A 20,670-nucleotide genomic window follows, 5' to 3' on the forward strand; every position below is an offset into this window, starting at 1 on the left:
ATTACCACCTAAATTTCTCTCCAAGCTCCAAGCTAAGATTAAAGGACTTTTCTGTCTGACTCTTCTATTTTTACACTCTCTTTTCAGTTCGGCTGTCATTTAACTTTTAGTCAAAAACTTATTTAAGTTCTTTGGTTTTAATATGCCCATGTCTCAGCCAGGGGAATATTTCCAGGGCTCTATTTCTTTAAACTCAAAAGGAGTCCTATGATACTATGGTGAAGAAACTACTCAACCCTTCCTCCATTGTGTTGCTGTATTCTATGAAAATATTAACAATCACATTGGCTGCAGAAAATAGAATATGATGAGTATTGTCCTACTTCCCATTAGAAATATGTCACAGTATGGCTTTTCTACATCTTCAAGGAATCTATAGTTAATGCCATGGGGAGCAGACTAGCTCACCAATGTAAAAAGCATGGACAGCAAAGAAAGTACATGAAGACAGAACTTTGTAAGTTTCTTACACCTAGTGAATTAGTGAGGGAAGCATGAGTAGACTGAATGTTAAACCTGAGCCAAGAAGAGTTGGGTTCTATATGTTTGTTTATAAATTTGTAACCATCTTTGACTGAATATGTGCCTGAAGAGTTATGATTTGCTGATCTTTTATTTAATAAATGTTGCTAGAATCACAGGATTTATATCTATATTTAGAGGGCAAATGACTTGCCCCAGTTCACACAGCAACTTAGTGGCAGAGTCAATATTCTTCATATCTCCTGATTCTCAGATTTTAAAAAAAAAGGATAATTGCTATTTTTGCTCTCCAAAATGCTCTAAATTTTAATAGTTCTGAAGAGGACTTAGTTCTTTATAATGACATTTAATATTAAATTATTTAATTTATTTAAATACTAAATAGTGATATTTAATATTAAGTTTATATTAAATCCTCTTTTGAACTTCTAAATAAAAAATAAAAAAATGTATGTATTATGAATCCCATTGAACAGAAATGCATTGGCAAAGCCAAACATTAAAAATGCAATCAAGAGAAAAGGACACTGATTGCTGTAGAACCTCAGGGGAAACGGCAATTGGGTTGGGCTTGTGGAATCTGTCTCATTGCTTTAAAATCACATTGTCTTTGCTTGGGGCAGTCATGGACTTTCCAGTCTAAAGTTCTAACAAGGAATTCATGAAGAAGAGACTCTGGTTACAAAGTAGAGAAAAGATAATTTTAAAATGTTAATGTCCCAAATATGACCCAGTGAAAAGTAAGAGATTTGACCAAATTCATCATTAGCTTTTAGGACAAAGTGGTAAGTCTGGGTGGGAAAACAACACAAAACATTTTTTAAAAATCTAACCATCCCTCTCTCATGCAAACCCATTAGAATTAAAGAAATTGAAAGCTTATAATTCATAGGGTCAATTTGTGGGCCCTGCTTATCCTAAAGAAATCATTACTAGCCCTGGAGAGGTAGTCTTTTGCAAGGATGTTTTGAGAGAATCAAGGTTCTTGTAAAAATACATGTTCATAAAACAGTTTTCTATTATTCTAGAGGATGTGAAAACGTGAACCATACTTAAAAGCAGTTTTTTAAAAGGTTTGTTTTTAAACCACCAGTTTGTGATGGGATTTCTTCCTCTTGTCTAAATAAATTTTTTTTAGAGAGTAGACATTAGAAATGATTTTTACGAATAATATATTTTAATTTAATTTCTTTTCATTTCACAAACATTTTTTCTCCCACTCATACTTCAAAGGAAAAAGAAAAACAAAAAGTTTGAAACAAATATGCCTAATTAAGCATTTTTGTTAACTTATTACTGTGTAGTGACTCCGTGCAGAGAATGCTGAGCCTAGAGTCAGGAAGATGAGTTCAAGTCCAACTTTGGATACTTATTAGCTGTGTGACCTGGGCAAATTACTTAATTTCTGTTTGCCTTAATCCACCAGAGAAGAAAATGACAACCCACTCCAGTACCTTTACGACAAAAACCTCAACGACAGTATTGGAGTGCTATGATCCACAGGGTCACAAAGAGTAGCACATAACTAATCGATCAAACAACCACTATGTGGTATCCCCTTGATAGACTTGAGAGAATGGAATTTTCCATTTCCCCCAGTGCCTAGTCCAGTGCCCCACACATAGTAGGGACTTAGTGAATGTTTGTCATATTACACTGTAGTAATCATACTCTCCCTAGATCATAGGTTTAGACTATAGAATTCCAGAATCTAGTAGCCACTTACATACAGTGTTAAAGATAGGAAGTGAAGGACCAAAGAAGCAGTAGCTTGCCCAAGATCATACATGTACATGATTTGCAGAACTGAAATTGAACTAGGTTCTTCTGACTGTGAATGAAATGGTCTTTCCACTACACATGTCTGAATGTTGGGAGATACAAGTAAAATAAAAAATGACAATACTAACAGAGGTAATCTTATAGGGCTTTAAGCTTGGCAAAAGCATTTTGTACACTCACAATTTCATTTGTACTTAATAGCAACTTTGTGAGGCAGGGGCTATTATTATCCACATTTTACAGATGAAACTCAGAGACATTAAATGACTTGTCCAAAACTGCAAGGCTAGTAACTGTTCAGATTCTAGTCAGAATCTAAAGAAAGGTCTCATCTAACTATAAAGACCAGCATCTTTTCCACTATACTTCACTGCTTTTCTGGACTAATGTATTTAAGTCCCCATCTAAAAACCAGAAGATTTAAAGATAGAAGGCATCTTAGATCTCTATTGCTGTTTTCTCATTATGATTATCATCATCATCTAGTTTTTGTCTATTTTTTATGGTGGGGTTCAGAAACAAATGGTCCTGTACTAAGACACTCTCCTGTTATCCTTTTACATTTAGTTTTTGCAGACTCATTCATGCATGAATAAAAACATTGCTTGTTGTAGTTGAAATATTAGGTGGTAAGCTTATAATTTGAAGGCTCACTGATAGCATCCTCAGGACAACTCCAGCAATAAGCAAGATGATGAGAATGATCTTATCCCCTCTCTAAAATTGTTCCTACATGATTTTGATACCATGGGATAGGTCTCCACATTTTGAAAGCTTTTTGTTTCATGTAACTTGGAGATTATAAGGATTTGGAATGGCAACATCTACTAAAATACTGTTATTAATTTTAATGAGTCACTGTTATGCCCAAGTGATAGTGGGTAACAGTTTGACTGGGATAATAGCCCAATCCTAGTACAGTTTATTGGTTGAGTACACCAGAATATTTTGGGTCCATATTTGTATAATGAAAACATATTATGTCTGTATATGAAAGATATTAAACTTCTGATATTAATCCTAGCCACCAGATCAGCTCCTGCTATTTATTCAGAAAATGCTAAAGTTTTATAGCCTACAGTCATATTTTGTGAAGTGGTTATCATTTCCTTTGATCATAAATCTGGCTTAATGACACTTTAATTTTTGGCAATGACCTGGTTCTTAATAATCATCATAAAAAGGCCTCTTTTCCTACAAGCAACTTCACATAAATCAGCCATTTGTTTGATGTTTCTTTGTTGGTTTTTTTTGGGAGGGATCTCATGTCCATGTGGCTATCACCCATGGAAGGCCTTTTGATTCCATTCCTGAATCTTAGCCATTTCTTAGGATTCATCCAGAAGTAAAGTGCTTTCAGTTTCATTCAACATGTCTAGGGTCCTGGAGGCCTCCAGGTTTGAGGAACCACAGAACTCTGCTTCATATTAAAAATTACATCAGAAAGGGTATCCATATCCTCTTGATGCTGCCCTAATACCACTTATTAACTGGGTGTTGATAGTATAGAAAATATTTTAAAAAGAAATAGAGAATGCTAGAGGAGGTCTCAAACCATGAACAAAAGATGAAAAATGTCCTAACAATTTGATTTCACTAAAATTTAGAAATTTTAGAAATTTTTTGGATGCCAAAAGTGGAATGGATGGCTATGGAGGTAATGGTTTCTCATTACTAGAAGACTTAAAGTGGATGAAGAATGGCTATCTGTCAGGAGTGTTATAGAAGGGTTATTGTTCAGGCATTAAGTTGTATTAGACGCCATACTTGACATCTCTTCCAGCACTGAGCTTCTCTGATTCTGTGCATTTGTGACAGAGCCACTGTAGCTTCATTTGTTTGGTTGGTTTATTTATTGTTTGTTGTTTGTTTTTTGCACAATCTGTGTCCCTGGAATTACTTTTTTTAAAATGCAGACAATCTCCAGGGACGATGTGCTTGGTTCAGTCAGGCAGAGCAGGAGAGAAATTTAGGAGGCTAGATATTGTTCCACAGTGAACTAAATAGAAAAGAGACCCTGGTAAGAAAGAACATGCAATGTCAGCTGTAAGAGAGAGATAAGCCAATCTGTAGGACTGGAGAGAGAAAAAAGAGGTTACAGAGAAAGCAGTTTAGGACCCCCAAAAAATGTCCTCGGGAGATTAGAACTGAAAAAATGAATAACATCATATTTTTTTTGAATGAACTGGAATTAGAGTAAGAATACAAGAATTCAATACTCCACCTAGGTAGTCATTAGCAGTTTCTTGGCAAAAACAAAGAAAAAAGATGCCAATAAATTTGTTCATGGCCTGAATTTCTGATTTAATTCAGTTCTCCTGAGTCAGTCTCCAAACTCGTGTTATAGGTACGTTAAAGAGGTAAACATTTGCTCAGCCTTTTGTTCAATATTTCATATAGTAGAATATCTTATATCTAGCAGATTTGCCAACAGGCAATTATTCAGAGCTAGAATAGTTCCTATAACAGTCTTTAGGTGAATGATGGGGAAATCTAAAATGAATTATCCATGGATTGGTGATAAAGTAGTTATAAAATGGGCCATACCCCCAAAAACTGTAGTGGAGTAGGTGGAATTGGTAAGTAAATGTTAAATAATGCAGAGAGTAGAGTAGAGAAAAGAAATCCCTCAGATGAAATTGTCACCAGATCTATAAAAAGTCAAGTCAATAAGTCAACAAGCAATTATTAATCACTCACCATGTTCCAGACACCATGCTAAGCCCTAGGAAGGCAACCACAAGTCAATGAAAGCTTGACCCTTACCTGTGGGGTATTCAGAATCCTCATAGAAATGTGCTTGGAGAGGAAGAAGACCCCAAAGCCCAAGGAGCACATGGAAACTTTCAATAGGAATTATGTCAAATAGAGGAGCAACAACACAGAAGCAATATATACTAACTGCCTGGGAGCCATGTACTTGCAAGGAAGCTTGATGATAAGGCTCTACATTCCATTGTTGCAAAAGAATTACACTAAGGAAAGCTAGGTCTAACTAGATACCTCTAGGGGCAAGGGAGAGAAAAGGAAGAAAAAAGATGACTGGTTAAGTATAGTTCAGTGTGGAAAAGAGGTTTGCATAAGGTTTCAATACAATGGCATTCCCATTGCCCAGAGATAGTACATATGTTAATGATTAATTGTGCAACCCCAGCAAGGGAAAGGTTACATATCAGAAAAAAAAAAAAGCAAGTTCCTTAGCAAGGGTTGAAGAATAAATGAAGAGTTACGTACATGTTGTATTTTAATATTACATAAATCCTGACTTCGTTTTGGAATAGAAACCTGGATTCTCAACCCAGCTCCACAATCTCAGATTTTTCCTTCTAGTACTTACATTCCAATATTCTATGACCTGAAGTCCAGTTTGATTCCATTAAATTATATGGTCCCCTCACTGGCTATCATAATTCCTACACCGAGCCTAAAGTTGGGGCCAACACTATGTCCCTCTATATAGAATTTATTGCATATGTAGTTTAATATTTCTTATTAAACTTCTGCATTATATTAACAAAAAGAGTAGAGCTCTAACATTCTTTGTTTCCAATTTAAACACTAATCAATTTGCTCAATGTACCATATTATGTCACGTTTAGAACATAAACAGATCCAAGTGCAAGTCATGTCATCATGTCTCTGATGTCATAGTCTTCTGCAACAGACAAACACAACAGATCACGAAAAACACTGCCACCTCCTTTATAATTGTTCACATGGCCAGTTCTGTCTGCTTGCAATTTTATTGATGTAGAATCTTGAATATAATATAGTATGATATAGTATATTACTATATAGAATATAGTACTATATAGAATATTATACTATAGGATATAGTATAATATAGTTAATAAATATTTATTGAACAAATAACTCTAGGAATGAAAAACAAGGCATCCACTCTAGTCTTCTAAGAAAAAGGGAGAATAAGACAATATGGTTAATTTTTATTATATTTATAAAATCAATTAAACAAACATTTATAAAGTCCCTACCAGCCATTAACTTGTGAGCTCCTTGAGGATAGGCACTGTCTTTTGCCTTTCTTTGTATCCCCAGAGTTTAGCACAGTGCCTAGAACATATTAGATGCTCAATAAATGTTCACTATCTGACTGATTTTACTCTGTGCTAGGTGTTAGAGAAAAATACAAACATAGAATCATAGAATTCTAAAGTTGAAAGGAAACTTAGAGATGTTTCTCTGATTTCTTTATGTTTAACTTCTTTGAACAAACACAAGTCAAAATCTACCTTTAATTATTTATCACAATAGAATATAGTTAATACAATTTAGTAATATCTGAGAGATTGATAGAGTACTTTTAATTAAGGAGGCAAGATGAGTCATAACTTTGTATTATAGGTAATTGGGCATAATTATTAAATAAACCAAAGAACATGTAATTATTTCATAATTAGGAGAAACTAAATTCTCATTCTATTTAATTCAATGAGAATATTCTAGCTCATGATGTCTATTTTAATTATACATGATAGGCTTTGTAACATTAAGCAGAAAATTATAATATGGTACATTGAGCAAATTGATTACTGCTTAAATTGGAAACAAAGAATGTTATAGCTCTACCCATTTTTGTAAATATAATGCAGAAGTTTAATAAGACGTATTAAACTACATATGCGATAAATTCTATATAGAGGGACATAGTGTTGGCCCCAACTTTAGGCTTTGTGTAGGAATTATGATAACCAATGAGGGGACCATATAATTTAATGAAATCAGATTGGACTTCAGGCCATAGAATATTGGAATGTAAGTACTAGAAGAAAAAATCTGAGATTGTGGAGCTGGGTTGAGAATCCAGGTTTCTATTCTTAAACCAATACCTTTTTCTATTACACCCAACTCTTAAAATTATGTCCTATCATGTACACCTACTATAGATACTGTAAGTTTAGCTTTTCCCACAGAATAATAATATGATTTATCTTCAGATATTCCTTTGGTTTACTTATTAATTAGGCAGTGCTAGCATTCAGAGTCAAAAGAATTACAGCTACGTGATTAACTAGGTGCGCAATTTTGTTTTCTCTCTTTGTGCCTCAATTTCCTCATATATAAAATGAGGATACTCAAGTAGGTTATCTCTAAGGTCCCTTCTAGCTCTGGAATTAGAATTTGCAAAACATGCTTCTGCCAATTTACCTATTATCAGGAAACCTGTTTTAGTTCTCCCTCAACACCCATGATAATCACATCAGTCAATTTCATTTTTTCATCTGTTAAATGAGGTGATTGAATTTCATCTTCAAAGACCTCTTCTAGCTCCAAATTGCTGGCTCACTGTCTGTCATCCACAGACAAGAATGTATTAGGAATTATATTCTTTACAAAGAAGATGGTTGTTTGAGTGTGACAATTTGGACCTTTTTTCCCTGACTTCAGTGTAAAGCAAAATGATTTTTTTCTAAAGAAAATATTATTTTGTCCTTTTTGGATGAAAAATTAAAACTTGATTGATGACTATAGCCAGGAGGAAGAAGTCTTATCTAATTACTCTAAGATTTTTTTTCTTCTTCTTTTCCCTTAATTTCTAGCTTTTCCTAATATTCTTTCATTTAAACATGCTCACCTTCAAAACTCTCAAATGAATAGCTCCCATTTTGAGAAAATACAGTACTAACCTCTATGTCTACTGGCATCCTTTTAAAGATTGTTTAGCTATGACCAGTATTATCCGTTGCTGACCCCTCTTTTGGTTTTTCAAGGTATTTTATACTAAGTAGCTAGATAAAAATTAGATATTTAATTACCTATAGTTAACTTAATATTATATGAATATATGAAGTTTCTATAATTCCCTCAAAAGAGAGACTTCCTTCAATGGGCATACCCAGAGTAAGGATACCCTTAGTCCTTCGCCAATGTAGATCCCAGGCCATTTATAGTACCCTGAGGCACATAGAGGTTAAGTGACTTGCTCATTTGCTCAGTCACATATCTAGTAATTGTCAGGGGTGGGTTTTGTGAGGAATGAAAAACCTGAGAGAAAGTGTTTCTGGGTAATAAATAATCAATTTATTAATTAGGCTAGCTAATAATCAGTAAATTGATGGTCAATGGTTTCTCTCAGTAACCAAAGACAAAACCAAGGAGACAGTGAATGCTTTAAATACTTTTAGAAAGGGGGTGCCACTGACATGTGAAAGTCAATCCTGATTAGTAAACAATTAATGAAGAGCTGAGAGCTGAGAATGTGGCTGGATTTAAGACTCAGCCATCTCCAGTAATTTAGACAGAGGAATCCATCTCCACTCAGATCACTCTGGTTTTCTTCATCATGAGTTGGGTCACTCCAAGCTCCAATGGAGGAGTACCAGGGCATAAGCTCATTGTTTAGGGGCAGGAATTCACATAAATTAGATCCTGTTTACACTCTATCTAAACAGAAGGTCTTCTAGTTGGATGGGGTCCTACCCAAGATTGAGGAGCATGTACCCCAAGGATTAGGGTAATCTCTTCTATCATCCATGCCCTTTAAGGACTGACTGACTTACCTACAGGGGTTGATCCCTGAATAAGGAAATAAAGACCCTGAGTCCTAATTAATAATGGGTTATTAATATAATCGAAAATAATATTTTCTCTCAGTTTTAAAACCAGGTGTTCTATGTCTCCAAGTCCAGTACTCTACTCACTACCCTTACATTGTTTCTGTCATTAAATTATACAAGTAAATTTAAAATTTTAAGCATGTGTCTACACAGAGACAATGGATCAAACATCCTGGTTGAAACTTGGAGGAGGAGCATATATCTATACAGTAATAAATTTTTTAACAGTCAAATGCTCTATCTTGGAATTGGCCTTTTCTATTTAATTGGCCAATTCTATTCAAGCTATTAATCTACCTCTAAATAAAGCTAGGCTTTCCAACTCAAGTATCACTTTGAGATCCAATAAATGGGATCAATAGGGTAAAGTGGTTTTTTTTCAGTAGAACATGTACTGACTGAGGAATCCGAGGACTTGGGTTCAAATCTTACCTTAGAGACTTATTACTCTGTGACCTTAGACAAATCACTTAACCTATCTGGGGATCAATGACTCCCAAGATAACAGGGTAATTTTTAGTTCATTCCCTCCTCATCTCTCATTTAGAATACTGCAAGAGTCCCTGACGTGGCTTCTCTCCAGACTCTCCTCTCTCTAATTCATCCTTCACACAACTGTCACAGGCTCTGAATCATTAAGGTGGCACAGTAGTCAGATAGCTGGACCTGGAGTTAGAGAGACTTTCGTTCACATGGGCTGCACACAGTGGTGTGACCCTGGACAAGTCACTTTACCTCTGTTTGCCTCTGTTTCCTCTTCTGTAAAATGAGGGTAATGACAGCACCTCTCTCCCAAAGCTGTTGTGAGGATCAAATGAGTAATTAATTTTACAGCCCTTAGCACAATACCTGGCATATGGTGGCATATATAAATGCTTACCCTACCCTCAAATGTCAAAGGGATATTCCCGATGTCAATGTCTGACCACGTCACAAAGTTTAACAAACTTTGATGATTCCCTATTGGCACCCGTATCATATATTTAGTTTCCAAAATATCATAAAACCTGATCCCAACCTACCTTTTTAACTTTATTATACATTTACTCCCCTTCTTTCACCCTACAATCCAATCCGACTAACCTTCTTGTTCTTTGCAAACAACACTCCACCTTCCATCTGATTTTAGCTCCACTGTAATGGATTCTCACCTCCAATCCCCATTTTAAATCTGATGTTTCCTTCAAAACTCTACTAAAGCAATACTTCCTGCATTAAGTTTTTCGGCATTCTACCTCCTTCCAAAGCTGCCAGTGTTTTCCCAGGCAAAATTTTACCTTGTCAACTTTCAATTGACATTCAGTTACATTATACTTATTTCATATACTTTTTTATTTATGAGTTTTCTCTTCCCAATAGAATGTGAGTTTCTTGAAGGCAGGCACAGTTTTATTTTTTGCTTTCTGTAGCCCCACTGATAACCACAGTACCTGGACTATAGTAGACCTTTAATTGATGTTTATTGCTTGATAGAGGATTAGAACCTACATGTCCTAAGTACTGACCAAATGTCTTTGTTTTTGTTTTCCCCATCATATAACAGCTGCCTCCTGACATTGACAAGAAGTTACAGGATTTGCCTGGTGTTGACATTCACCTTGTGACAATTTGTCAACCAATACCAGCCACCAGCCAATCATGCAATAAACTGTGGACAGCAACACCAGAGAGTGAGGGAAAATCAGACATTTTAATTGTAGCAATATGGATGAATCTTCAATTTTAGCCATAACATGACCATACTTTACATTTTTTGATATTCTCCCCCAAGTCTCCTAATGTAGCTTCACACTAAAGCTACTAAATAATAGAACAGATGTTGATTTCATTTTCTCCAATAACAACAACAAAGCTAAAATTTACATCACAATGTAAGATCTACAAAGCACTTCGCAAATGTTATCTACTTTTAATCCTCACAACAACCCTAGAACAGAAGTGGTTCTATTATTCTTTTTACAGATGAAGAAACTAAGGTTGAGAGAGATTAAGTAACCTACTTAAGGTCATATAGCTAATAGTCTAAGATGGGATCTGAATTCAGGTCTTATTGCCTCCAGATCTTATGCTCTATCCACTACTATGCCATCGTTACCTCGTATTTCAATTACCTTCTCTGAAGTATTCTTGCAAATACTTTTCTTACAAGATAACGAATTATCCCATGAAGTGATGTTTCCTTTTCCTTTTTGATGAACATTAAAACATACTCTTTTGCTGTTGTGAAGTCATTTTCAGTCATGTGTGACTCTTTATCACCCTCTTTGGGGTTTCTTTAGCAAAAATAATTCCTTAAAGATTATGGACCAGAGGGAAGCTAATGATTCTATGAAAAATCAAGAAATTATAAAACAAAACCAGAGGAATGGGAAAATGTCAGACAATGTGAAATATCTCATTGGAAAAACAACTGACCTAGAAAATAGATCCAGGAGAGACAATTTAAAAATTATGGGACTACATGAAAGTAAGGGAGAAGGGGATAAGTGGGGTGTGGGGGAAATGATAGAAGGGAGGGGAAACAGGAGGAGGGGGTAATTGGAAATAAATACTTTTGGGAAGGAACAAGGTCAAAAGAGAAAATAGAATAAATGGGGGACAGGATAGGATGGATGGAAATATAGTTAGTCTTTCATAACATGACTTGTATGGAAATCTTTTACATAACTACACAAGTATAACCTATATTGAATTCCTTGTCTTCTCAATGGGGATGGGTGGGGAGGGAAGAAGGGAGAGAAGTTGGAACTCAAAGTTGTAAAAATGAATGCTAAAAATTGTTTTACATGCAACTGGGAAATAAGAAATACAGGTAATGGAGTATAGAAATCTATCTTGCCCTACAAGAAAATAGAGGAGATGAGGAGAAGGGAAGGGAGGGGTGTGATGGAAGGGAGGGCAGATTGAGAGAAGGAATAATCAAAATGCAGTGTCTTGGGGTGGGGGGGAGAGATGGGGAGAAAATTTGAACTCAAAATCTTATGGAATTGAGTGTTGAAAACTGAAAATAGATAGATGAATGAATGAATAAAGAAAAAATGGGAAAAAAAGAAAACTGAGCACTAACTAAAGTTTGAGCTTTCTAATAAAATAGCTTAGATTTCAAAAAACAAAAAGATGCATCTCATGCTTGGCATTCCATCCACTGTACCACATAGCTACCCCCAAAACATACTCAGCTGGTTCCATTATTTGTCTCTCAAAAAAAATAATTGTTTTTCTTCTATTTAACTGCAATTTCCTTCTGTTTTCTGGCTTCATAGCAAGAATGTGATGATTTACCTAATTCACAGGCTCCCATAGTATGTCTACTCAACAGTCATTGAACAAGTTTTCTCAGATGAGCAAAAGCTAAGTTAATAATAGAGATGATCTAAAAATTATGTGATTCTTAATACCCTGTGTCCAACTTTTGTGCCATCCCACCACTAGCATTATAGAAGTGGAAGCAGGCCTATTAGAACTAAATAATAATTTTGTATTTTTATATTTTTCTTGTTCATTTACAGGATCAAAGAATTCATTGCCAAGAGACTAGTGTATATTTCCATATTTAGTAAGGGCAACCTCCTAATACCTCCCCCCCAAAAAAACCCAACAAAAACAACAAACACAATTTGTGAGGCCGTACTCAAAGACCTTGGAACATGGAATTGTCAGGATGAAGTTTGAACTCAATTAATGTAATGTCACAGGCTTTAGAAACCTCAAATAAACCAATCAAAAGTGTGAACTAGGTGGAAATAAGTTCTTAATCAATTTGATAGGATCATAATAAGATGTTGGCCATTGGATTAAAGGTTGCTGTCACCATAAAAGAAAAATCTTGTAAATCAGCCACACTCTTGGACCTCCGTAGAAAACCAGTAGTCAGGCCAGCAGTGAGCCAATCAAGTGATGTTTAATGGTGTAATATTTGTAATTCATAAAGATGAAATGAAGAGCTGGAGCTAAACCCCTGTGAAAGAATCACTTATGAGGGACTGGTGTAGGGTTTGTGTTGTTTTGTTTTGTTTCCTTCTCTCTCTTTTTCTCCATTGACTATGTCAGCAGACACACAAAAAAATGTAGAAGACAGCATGTCCCTTTGAGACCAATAATCACCCAAATAAAGCAAAACCTTCAAGGAACAGCTCTGGACTCTACAAAGATCCCGAAAGATCTAAGGAGTGTTGAGACTGTGCTGACTGTGCCCACTACAAATCGTGACATAATCTCTCACTGCAACAAGGCAATTTATATCTCCCTAATCAATCACTATCCCATTCATGACAGCTATTCCAAACATTCCTGTTTCTTTTGGATTCCCCTACATCACTCCACCCCTACTCCCTTTCTGACAACCTGAAGTCAAACTTCATGGAAAAAAAAATGAATATCATTTGTTTAGAATTATGTTTTCTCCCTCCCCCCCCCACATCACATGACATATCTCCTACTTCACCCCATTTCAAAATAGGTGATCTTTTTCCCAGACAAGGCAAACTCCTCCACAAACAACTTTGTGTCTGTGTCTGTCTGTCTGTCTATCTCTCTCTCTTCCCCCCCCCCCCTCTCTCTCTCTCTCTCTCTCTCTCTCTCTCATTGGCACATAATAATCACCTAATAAACACTTGTTTACTGATTGACACACATCTACACATACTTTAATCCAAGCTCTTCCTCACTCCAAAGCCACTATTCTTTTTCATTTTGGGATTACAAACATTACAAACATTTCTTTGCTGAGATGCTCTAACATATATTCAATTTTTCCAACTCCTGTTATTTGTTTCTGAATTCTTCATGGAGAGTTCCATTTTCCAACCTCAATCAATCACTTGTTTACTTTCTTAAGTATTTTATTTGAACTAAATAGACTATCTTGTTATTGTTCCATGATATCTGGGAAGTTCATAGGAATACGTATTTCATTAGATTGCCATGATTCATTTTTCTTTCATATTAAAACACATGTTGAATATTTTTTGGTCTCTCTTCGACATTTTATTTATTTTTCTATTTCATTTGAGTATCTTTCTCTGTTGGTCTATCTGCTGGTATGTGGGGTTTATTCAGGACTTCTCTCTTGATGTTTGTCTTTTATATTCTCTGTTCTTCCCTCTTCAGTCCTTCTTCTTCTACTTTTACATTGATCCATAAGGTTGGATTTCTGGGGAGAAGGGTGAGGGGTTTAATCTTCCTCAGGTTGGAGTAAACTCTATGATTGGTCCCAGTTGTGTTTCCAGTCACATCCAGTACTCTATCTCCCCATAGCCTGTGACTGTGAGTGGCTCCTTTTAGAAAAACACTTTTTAGAAATGTTTCTTTTTAGAAAAACATTTATCCTTTCTTTGGGGGAGTAGTGCTGTGGGAAAAGTGGACAGAATCACTACTATGGGGAATCCCTACAGTCAAACCTCAGTCACAAACCTGTGAGCCTAGTTACGCTCACTGCAATCAGCCTATGGAGTTAGCCTATGAGATACAAATACTAAAGTTCTGCAGCATCTTTATAGAGTTTTAACTTCCTGTAGGCATCCAGTTTATTTGTGGATTCAGTCATATCCCCTCTATCTGATGTGTACTTCTTTTCTTTTGGGATTTTAGGGTTGGAAAAGTTTATAGCAAGTAATTTTTTGGTTATCTAACTGACACACTCTCACTGGTGTCATTAATCTATTATCCAAATGTCATTTTTCCCCCTTTTTTTTCTGAATCAAGACTATAGGAAACAATTTTGTACCACTAAGTAATATGTTCAGCCCATGTTGTTGCTGCAGGAATCCGTGGTGCCACATAAACTACATCAGAACTTCTGAGAAATAAAATACCGTTATGATCCAAATGAAAAACTTTGCTTAGCTCAAGTTGATCTAAAGACAGTTCCTTTCTCTAAAGAACCGAGCTGTTTTACAGTCTATAGAGAAGAAAAATGCTTTGTTAAATACAGGTGACTATACCCAGTACTTTGAGAATATTATAAGAAAGTAAAAAACCACAGTCAATTCTCTTTTTTTGAAACCAAAATTATGAGCGTTGTGAAACAGATTGCTGTTTTCCTTATTCTTACTTTGCTTTTCCCTATTTGAACAGAAAAAACCATCGGTGGTCCACACAGCTGCTGACTAAGGTAGGCTCCTAACAGCTCCATGCATGTTAACTCCTCCGAATTAAAAACTTTCAGTGGCTGCCCATGACTTAAAGGATAAAAGCACAAACTCCTAAAATTGACTTTCAAGGTCATTCATAATTGGGAACCTTTCAACCTTATCTGCCATTATTCCTCAATGTAAACATTCTCTAAGAACTGAGATAGTCTCCTCACAATACTTCAGACAGGTAACACTTTTTTTTAGACAGAAGTCCCCTTATTTCAACAAGGCTGGAAGTGCAATAGCCTCCTCAAGGACCCAATCCCAATACTGATTTTCAAGGAAGCTTTAACTTACTCCATTTTTCTGATTGGGATCAGTCAGTCTACTTATTAGGCAATCTGGTGACTCCCTTATTTTCAGTGACTGAATGTTTTGTCACTGGACTTAGTGGGGTCACTCACTCCATCTTCAGCTCTACTGCAACTCAGAACTCAAGGGAGCCACCAACTCCCCTAGTATCCGAAATCAGAGGCAAGCATCAGCATAGCTCGCAGCCATATTCATCCTTAAAAGAGCACCTTGGCTTATGTTAAGGTTCCTCCGACTGAAAGGTTCTCTCTACCCATGCAAATGCCCCTCCATCTCCATTCCTCTCTGACTAAATCAATTCTCTCTTCCTCCATTAAACCTTCTTTCATAACTCTAGTCTCTCTTAAGTTCTTCAGTTTCTAAAAGCCTATAATATTTTGTTGAAAAGGTATTTAATCACTTAAGGTGATAATGACAATCATAATAATTAACATTTGTATAGGATTTTAAGGTTTGTGAAGCCCTGTATACACATTTCACCCTTTAATCTTCAAGAAACCCTGTAATGATAAGTACAGTTATCATTGCCCTGACTTGATACAGGAGGAGGCTAAGGCACAAATAGATAGGTGAAGTGATTTACCTGTGTTCAGCAAATACCAGAGGCAAAATCTGATCTAAAGTCACTCCTGACTTCAAGTCCAACACTCCGCATAATTAGCGTTAACTGCACAAATCACACAGGGGAGTCAAAGTCTAATTTCCCCACATCATAAATAAGGAAAGAGCTTTATTATATGCTTGTTTTATAAAACCAGATGAGTAAATCTACAGAATTTCTTTTTTGGTGCAAGATGTGTCATGCTATCCTCATTATTTTTAGCTGTCATAATCAGTGTGGACCTGCACCTTTATCATGGTAAAGAATTTCTAGTATAGTAAACTCTCTCCACCCAATTCGGATTAGCAATTTGTCCAGAGTTGAAAGCCTTCAGGACATAAAACTTAGTGGTCCCCATGGTCACAAAGTCAGTGCATGTCAGGGGCAGAACTTGAATCTAGGTCTTCTTGATGCAAGGGCTGAATCTATTCCTTAAGCATTGTTGTGCCTTACACCAGTCTACACCAAAAATATTACTGTTGTCAATTTAATGGTCATATTCCACCAACATATCAAAACTAACAGGCTTCGAATGTAATGAACATTTATGGACTTACTTTTCTGAGAGTTCATTTCTTAAAAGTTTCCATTTTTATTTTTAAAAGTATCTAGAGTCTATCTCTAGACATCATCATCATCAGTGTTCCATTCCCATTATTACTTGCCATTACAGGAAAATGAACTCATGTCATAAGTAGTTCTACCTAGTGATTTGCTGCACAAATGTAGGTAGTGAACAGCTGACCTCAAACATTTCTCAGAGAAGCTGTCTTTAAAAAAAATGAAAATGTCATTTCTTCTCCTTTTTCTGAGCTGTGTAATGCTTTTTAAATTTCCCCCCTGACTCAATGCATTAGGTGACTTGTCAGATCACATTTTGTCAGCCTCATTGTATTATGTCACATAATATGACAGACACAACCCATTGTGACAAATCACACCTCCCAATGTGTCAGCAGGGAAATAAGAAAATGACAGTTTTCTGAAAAATCCAGCGAAAGCACCCCATGGTGTTCTATGAAAAGTCACTTATAAAGATTTAAAACAAACTGGAAAATCCAACTAGTTACATTCATCAAGAAGTAGCTGGAGAAGGGGATGGAGGGAAGAGGGAAGGATTTATACATGTAAATTTCCTTTTATAGAAAGAAAACACCAGCATTCTTCTTTTGTATTACTAAATTCCTTACCCTTCATGATTATAAATTTAAAATGAGCTGCTTCACTAGTATAATTTCAGTAAGAGAAAATAGACTTCACTTTTTAAGTGTGTCCAATATACGAATTGGTTGAATTGACAAAGGCACATAAGGTAGACAGTATCTTCTTTGGACCCAAGACTGCAATTTGCTATATGAACCACTAAGTGGAAGGTGATGTCTTGTTAGCTTACCAGTCCATCACAGACAATTGAAATAAATCAAATTTAAACCACACATGAAAAAGCCCTAAAATTTTTGAATGAATAAACAAATTGTGATAAACAAATGGGATAAAATATTGTTGCACTCTAAGAAACTACAAATATGAGAAATTCAGACAAATGTGGAAAGACATAAAGAGTAAAATAAACTTACATGATAGATGACCTTGGAGAAAAAAATGACACACTTTCCTCTTTTTGGTCGACAGGTGACACACATACTATGGGTAATGCACACCATCAGATGTAAAAACAATGCTAATTGTCTGTTATAAAGGAGAAGTAGGGGATGGGGGCATGCATTATATTTGGAGAGATCTATGATATTTTTAAATGGCCTCAGTAAAACTTATTTTTTAAAGATTTAAACTGTTTAATTCAGTGTTTATGTAACAAAATAAACTCTTCACATAATCATAAAATTTTGAAGGTTAAAAAGGACCTCAGAGTCTGAATCCAATCTATAAACAAAAGGAATCTCTACTATAACCTACCAAATAAGTCATGGTCTAGATTCTGTTAGAATACATCTAAAGATGGGGGACTACTATCTTTTGAAGCAGTTCACTCCACTTTTGGATGGATCTAATTGTTGGGACTTTTTTCCCTGATATCAAACCTAAATTCATGCCTTTGCAAATTCCACTCATTGTTTCTATCTTGGTGCATTGAGGCCAAACAGATCTGCACCCCTTTCCCCTAAAGCTTCTTCTTATCCAGAAGAAACATGTTCAGCTCCTTCAATCAATCTTCATATAACAAAAGGAACTCAAGGTCTTCACCAACCTTGCTCCACTCTGACCACTATACAATTTGTCAGTGTCCTTCTTAAGTTGGGGTGTCCAGCACTGAGTACAATATGGCAGATGAGATCTGACAGTGCAACTCTCACCTCCCTAATCCTGGAAGCAATGTCCTCTTAAAGCAGCCCAAGATCATATTTGCTTTTCTGGCTACTATACCACACTGATGGCTTATATTGAGCTTTCAATCCACTAGTACTTTCAAAATATTTTCATAACTGCTATTTAACTAGGTCCTCTTTATCTTAATTTGCAAAATCAATATTTTTCTACCCAAGTACAAGATTTTACATTTATCCCTATCAAATTTCATCTTATTAGATTCAGCCCAGTGCTCTAGCCTGTCAAAGTCTTTTTTGATCGTTGCTGCCATTATATCATGAGAGTTGTCTTCCTAGCTTTAGGTCACGTGAAAATTTGTCTTCTTCTCTTCACCTTCCACTATTGTCCAAGACTTATTTTCACTGAGTACCCACTCAATTAAAAAAAAAAAACCTCATTCCGTTTATGGCCCTACATCAAGAGATAATTCATTCAAAAATGACTATGGTGTTCCTACTGTGTGCAAGATTAGCTTATATTCTATTTTTAATAATTAGTAAACTGCACAATTTTGGATCAATCAAGATTTTCTATCTTTCAAGGAAAGGTTAGGGAGCACTGCTATGAACCATTTGCAAAGGACTCATTTTGCTACTGTTGCAATGGTTGCCTTCCTATACTGGATCTGTACATCTCTAAAACTCATTTGAGACCTATTCCAGAGAAATGAAGCATATAAATCATATATGGTGTCAACCCAACTCCTCATGACTGACAATCATAAGCCATGTATTAGAAAGTTTAACTCTAGCTCATGTCATTTTATTTAAAATGCACATCATTTTTTTAAATAAGAGGAAACAGTGGTACCTAGCAACCAAGTAATGGAGGATACTTGGTATTTTCCCTAACAGCCAAAACATATTTCAAATCAACAGGGAAGCAATTCCAGTCCTGACTCCCCAAAAGAGAAAGTACCCAAAGAGCAGATGGTCTTGTTTATAGAGGTGACAAAGATCCCCCGTGTCTTCTGTGACATTCTCCAGCAACTGATAACTTTAAAGCAATGTGAGCATCAGACTTCGTCTATTGTTGGGACTCTGGTGCTAAATAGCTACGGAACACTGAACAAGTCCTATCACCACTCTGAGACTCAGTGTGCTACTGTCAAATGAGAAGGTTAGACTAAATGATGCCTGGGTTTCCTTCCTCTTCTAACACTTATAATCCTATATAATATATAATATTATTATAATTAATTAATATAATAATAATTAATATATAATATAATATATAATATAATATAATATAAATAATAATTAATATAATAATAAATTAATATTATAATATTATATATTAATAATAATATAAAATATATAATCATATATTTACCTCTCCTATTCAAAGTATTTTCTTTCCTCTGCGCAATCTTCTCATCTGTAAAATGAAGGCCATAATAGCACCTCCTTCCCAGGGTTGATTACTGAGGATCAAATTAGTGAAGACGAGTGAGAATTAATGAGGAATTGATTAATAAGGATCAAATAATGTTTGCAAAGAAATTTGGAAACCTTATAGTACTATATAAATGTTAGCTATTATTAGTATTAACATAAATGACAAATAATATTGATAATAAATATGTACCCAGCATTATTTTGGGCATTGTAGGGATATGGAAATAAATTATGTTCTACCCCTAATTGACCTGAGCAGTTTTCACCCACGTGTGTGAACTGGTTATCCAAAATATCTATTGACAGATTTAGGCATGTTATTCCTCTAGTGAGACAGCCAAGAGAGATTCCATACTTATTTTCCACTAGATTTGGGGCCTTATTGTCTGTTTTGGGTCCTTTCCAGTGACACTGTTGAAGATACTTTTGCTAAGAGATGAATCATGGTTCTAAAGGTGGTAATGCAGCCCTAGATAATCCTATTATTATAGAATTCTAATCTTACCACATATAGGTACATGTTATCTCCAAGCTCCTGGAGGGCAAGAACTGCTCTTCTCAGTGTCCAACATTTTGCTAAGCACTTAGCAGAACTTTCAAAAATACTTCCTAATTGATTGGAGGGCCTTTTTGCTCAAACAGAATATTGTAATTTTGTCATAGGGATTATTTTCTGCAGAGTTGTAAAGTTTTACAATTGTATCTATCTTAATGTCAATTAAATATAAGGGAATCTGTATTTAGAAAAAGGATTTAGTTCCAATTTTCTCATTAAAAGGTTATTCACTGCAGGATTCCTTTATGTAACCCTGATGAATTTAACATAGTTGACTCAGTGATTTGATTTGGACCCAACTTGTAACTAGAGCAGGATGACTGAAGCTGCACTTCAGAGGGTCTTTTTTTAAGGGGAGTTGTGGAAGGCAAACTGGTTCCCCCTATCTAGCCTGAGCTAGAGATGCAGCTGTAACTTATGGGTTCAACCCCAGTGTTGATCAGTATTTAACATGGTATTTTTCCCACATGGATCATTTCATCCATCCTTAGGCAACATG

Source organism: Notamacropus eugenii, chromosome 3 (genome assembly GCF_028372415.1).
Source record: "Notamacropus eugenii isolate mMacEug1 chromosome 3, mMacEug1.pri_v2, whole genome shotgun sequence".
NCBI lineage: Eukaryota > Metazoa > Chordata > Mammalia > Diprotodontia > Macropodidae > Notamacropus > Notamacropus eugenii.